This window comes from Heteronotia binoei, chromosome 16 (genome assembly GCF_032191835.1).
Source record: "Heteronotia binoei isolate CCM8104 ecotype False Entrance Well chromosome 16, APGP_CSIRO_Hbin_v1, whole genome shotgun sequence".
NCBI lineage: Eukaryota > Metazoa > Chordata > Lepidosauria > Squamata > Gekkonidae > Heteronotia > Heteronotia binoei.
In genome coordinates, this window is record NC_083238.1 from 21,236,354 (window position 1) to 21,241,606 (window position 5,253).

Consider the following 5,253-nt stretch of genomic DNA (forward strand, 5'->3'; position numbering starts at 1 on the left):
CACCCCTAATGTCTCCTGGCTCCACCCCCAAAGTCTCCAGATATTTCTTGAATTGGACTTGGCAACCTTAGCAACAGTTCCTTATCCCCTACCCCGCCCCCGAAAGGAGTGCAATATGCCAAGACACACATCTTGGATGCCTTGTAGAAGGAAGCATCTTCTGGCAAGGAAGCCACTACAGCACACTGTTAACTTAAGACTTCACAGTTTTATTACAATCTGAATAATACCCAATGAACACAGCACAGACTTCTCCCACTGAGGGGCCAGGCTTCATCCTGGTGGCTCTGGACACCATTGCAGCCTCCAGCATCATCCATGTGAAGCACAATCATGACAAGATGTCCAAGATGAGTGAGAAAATATTGCTCCTATGTGTTAGGGAGGCTGGTGACATTGTCCAGTTTGCAGAATACATCCAGAAAAGTGTCCATTTCTACAAGATGAGGAATGGGTATGAGTTGTCTCCAACTGCAGCTGCCAATTTCACGCATCAGAATCTGGCTATCTGTGGAGCAGGATCCCTCACCACATCGATCTTGTTCTGGTGGGCTGTGAGGAGCAAGGCAGGCCTGCTCTCTACTACATGGATGAGCTTGCCTGAATCTACCTTTGCAGCCCATTGCTATGGAGCCTTCCTAATGCTCAGCATCCTTGACCCCTACCTACAAACTAAGTATCGCACATGCAAAGGGAATAGAGATTCTCAAGAAATGTCTCAAGGAGCTCCAGAAACACTTCGTTCTGAATTTGCTTTCTTCCACTGCCCATTTTATTGATAAAGCATACCACTCCTGAAAGCAGCAGCCTGAATGTCCCAACCTAATGCCCTCTTTCTGTCTCAGTTTGACCTTTTCTAATTTGTTTGAAATCCACTATTCTCCAACTGCTCTTTGCAAATGCAAATAATACAGATTGACTCTTTTATTCTCTTCAAAAAAAAATGAGAGGGAGAGGGAGAGAAAGTGGACATTTGGAAAGGTTTTTTTGGATAGCATTTGACTGAACAGCGGACTGAGTTGCAACACATTTTATTATTGTTCTGGCTGGGACTTTTGTCTCTGTTTATATAGCTAATGAAAAACGTCTGCATATTGTTTGCACAACAGGATGAATTGTAGAGAACCTTACTTTGTATCTTCTTGGAATTTAAGCTGTTTAATTATGGCAGGTGTAATTTCACCAAATGTGAAATATACTGAAGTGATAGTGTGAGGAAGAAATTTCAGATTTCAGTTCTCTTTTGAAGTTTTCACAGGCAGATTCAATGGGCGCAAGGAAAAAGACCAGTATCTCAAGCAGAACGCCGCAGCATAACTAGAGAATCTGTGACAGCAACAATCTTGCATTGATTAAGTGGTTTAATGTCCAACCCAAAAAAGGATCAAAGCAACCCACTAAAGCAAAGAAAATAAACCTCATTAAATTCCACTACAAACTCCCGTTTCACAGAATGAAATAAGAAGATGCTTCTATTTGACATAAAATTTAGCTGGTCACCCCCTCACACACACACACACACAACTGTTGCAAGCATCATTTAAGGCCCAGTCATGAATGAACAAATCCCATAGAGATGTTTTGACAATGAGGTTTTCACATGATTTGGGGTTGTAACACAGGAGATTGCAACCTTAAAATAAGATTAGTTTACTAGTAAAGGCATAAATGCATTCTTACATATAAGTAGACACTGAATTTCAAGGTATAATATAATATAATATAATATAATATAATATAATATAATATAATATAATATAATATAATATAATATAATATAGCCTAGCAGGAACTCATTTGCATATTAGTCCACATCCCCTGACATCACCATTGTTTTGCACAGGGCTTTTTGTAGAAAAAGTCCAGCAGTGACTCATTTGCATATTAGGCCACACCCTTGATGCCAAGCCAGCCAGAACTGCATTCCTGTGCGTTCCTGCTCAAAAAAACCCCCTGGAGATAACACTCCAGCAATCATGAAAATATTTATCCAGTCTAAATTACCATGTTTAAGGGGGAATATTCTTTTTTCCAGACCAAACAAGGAAAGACTTTTAGAAGACCCCCCCCCCCAAAAAAAAAAAGATCTGCACTGCATTCTGTTAATGTATCATACAAACCTATCCAAATAGGTTTCTGCAGCATAAAAATGGGGGGGAAATAAAATGTCTACAAACAAGAAAACCTGCCCTATCAATCACACTGCAACGTAAATTAATAGAAATGTGATTAGCTACAGAAAAATCTGGACCAATAAGACCTAGTTTCAAGTTGCCGGGACCAATAAGACATACTAAAACTGTTAACAGTTCAAGAGCAGCTTCCATCTCTCCTAGCAACTGCCCGTGCCTTGTCAAGGCATCGTTTTGTACATCTTCACGATCCCGGGAGAATCTGGTTTTGTACATCTTCACGATCCCGGGAGAATTCCTGCAGGGAATATGTCCAGCCCATGTGGATCTCCCTGCTCTTCAGCTCATATGAAGCAGGATGAAAGCAATGAGTGCATGGCGGGCTTGTTCTCTTTCACTGGATTTCTTAAAAATAAATACCCAGTATTCCAGGAATACTACCTGCATGCTAAATGGTGCCCTGTCATGCTCAAGCCATGCAGGAACTCGTGGGCATTCAATGAAATTGCTGAGCAGACAGGTTAAAACGGATAAAAGCAAGTACTTCTTCACCCAAAGGGTGATTAACATGTGGAATTCACTGCCACAGGAGGTGGTGGCGGCCACAAGCATAGCCACCTTCAAGAGGGGTTTAGATAAAAATATGGAGCAGAGGTCTGTGTGTGTGTGTGTGTGTGTATATATATATATATATATATAAAATTTTGGCCACTGTGTGACACAGAGTGTTGGACTGGATGGGCCATTGGCCTGATCCAACATGGCTTCTCTTATGTTCTTATGATGCTATCGTTTTTAATTAGACATTTATGTTAACAAAATAATCATCTCTGATCAACAGCCTGAAGATATTAACCAGGTACTATTGCAGTTCTTCAGCCAGACTGAGTTGGGCAAAAGTATGTATGGTGTGGTGTAGTGCATCTTAGGCAAACTTAGGATCCAGACTCATTTTTTAACTGAACTTTAAGTTGGATCCAGGCTTAGCCTAATCCAGCCCTCCTTCCGCATGGCTTGCATCTGTGTAAGTCTCACAATCAATACTAAGCTGTGGAGTCTTGTGAGCAAAAATTCCGCTTTGTGAGCTACTGACATGAAAGTTGTGAGCTACTGCATAAATTAGTTTACTCTGGGGCCATTTCTCCTGAGCTACGACAAAAAAATGTGTGAGCTGGAGGCTACAAAAACCTGAGCTAGCTCATGCCAACTCAGCTTAGAGGGAACACTGCTCACGATCCTCCTTATTTCACCAGTAGAAAACCTGATTGGATCCAGCCCTTTGTACTGTCACTGAGCATGGCTGAGAGATGCTAGAATGAAATTTCAGGGTGCCATGATGGCCTGAAGCCTGCGATTTGTTGAGCCCTGGTATAGTGGTTGTTATGTATTGAACATAAGGGATCAGGCCGCATGGCGATCGCTACTGAAGGCGACCCCCGGGTCCCTGGATGGAGCTCGCCTGTCACCCCGCCCATCAAGATCTGTGGCGGGAAGTTTGACCGACCGGGATTGGCCTGGTCGGATGAGGGGGCTGTTCCGGGTCATGTATATAAGCGGGGCCCGGCCCGCGTGTTCCCTCTCTTGTAATGTGCTGCTGAATAAACTATGTTGCCTTCAAACCGTCTCGGTTCTCAGTACATTATAGTGGTCATAATGTCAAAGTAGGACTTGGAAGGCCTAGTTTCAAGTTGCCATGCAAGTCGTCGACTTACCTTGGGCCAATCATTCTCGCTCACTGTTATACACCCTGCAAGACTGTGGTCATGTGTGCAGCTTGGTATTCTTCAAACAAAGGGCGGGATAATAACAGAACAGAAAGCAGCATCTGTTTTCCCTAATGGTTAAGGAACAAGGATTTCTCCTTCTTTCATAGGCTCCCAGATAAGCTTTCCCACCCCAGTCTGCCACTACCAGGCTTGTCAAACAAGTGCCAAAAACCGTAATGTAGCACAAGGCAGAATAAGGCATCTGAGCCATAAATATTACTTCCAGACCTAGTATGTAAAAAAGAACATTCCGCTAGGAATAAAATGGAACTGAACTGTGAGCCAACCAGAATTTACATGACATACAGTAACAGATGTGTTCCTGGAAAATGTTCATCTCTGTTTTGAAAGTGGGCCATCCTTTGCTCGTCTACACCGTTTGATGTATCGACAAAGGAAAGAAAATAGATGACTGGCCTGCGTAGTGTACTATCCATCATTAATTTTAAAAGCATGGACTTGGAGTATATTATGAAAGGAACAAGATCCCTTTTTTTTTAACAGAAACATCAAGCGCCACCCAGATCTATGGGAATTTTAGTGTAATGTGTTTAGACACAAGATCAATTCCTCTTCTTTGCACAACATCAGTGGGACAAAATGAAAAGAATGCAGCAATTTTTTTTTTTAAATAGAACTGAAAGACTACAGATGTTTGCTCAACAGACCACTAACACATCCAGTGTAAAGGTCAGGATGCATATTGCGTTTCCACTGTCTGGTCTACAACTGAACATAAATGTGATCTTTTTGGCCTGCCAACAGTTTCTCAGCTAAATCTCGACTCATCTCCATTGAGTTCAATGATCTAAGAAAGGAGTAACTCTGCACAGGATCGCGCTGAACATTTGCTGCCATTCAAGTAATCAGTTTTGTTCATATCGGATGAATGAATAAATAGGTACAGACTCATTTTCTTCAACAGAAATAGAAATGTCCATGATGCAGGTATATAACTTTGCAGACACAGACACACACTAAACTCTGCATGGAAACCAGGTACGCCCTTTTGAAGCTGGTATCCGAAGTTAAAAACCAAGCCACTTCCTTCTGTGCTCACGCTAGGAGCAATAAGGGGTGGAAATATCACCATCATCAACTTTATTGCATTAGCTCATGGCCTTAGCACCAAGACAAAATACAATACAGTAATCACAATACCAATTAAAAATGTTAGTAATAGATTTAAAATTGACAACAATTTTAACTTGTTAAAATCAAGTTAACCATTTAAAATTGAACAAGAAATCAATCAATCAGTCGGTAAACATAATACATAACCTTTTCCATCGACCACACTAGCAGTAGATTATCTTGATGAAAGCTTTATCACCCTTGTGATAAACGTCACCATT

General features: G+C 41.5%; 1 pseudogene; it reads left to right on the forward strand.

Annotated features, from left to right (window-relative positions):
• Window positions 1-233: 233 nt before the first annotated feature.
• On the forward strand, window positions 234-798 carry LOC132585201 (proteasome subunit beta type-2-like; annotated as a pseudogene).
• Window positions 799-5,253: the final 4,455 nt, after the last annotated feature.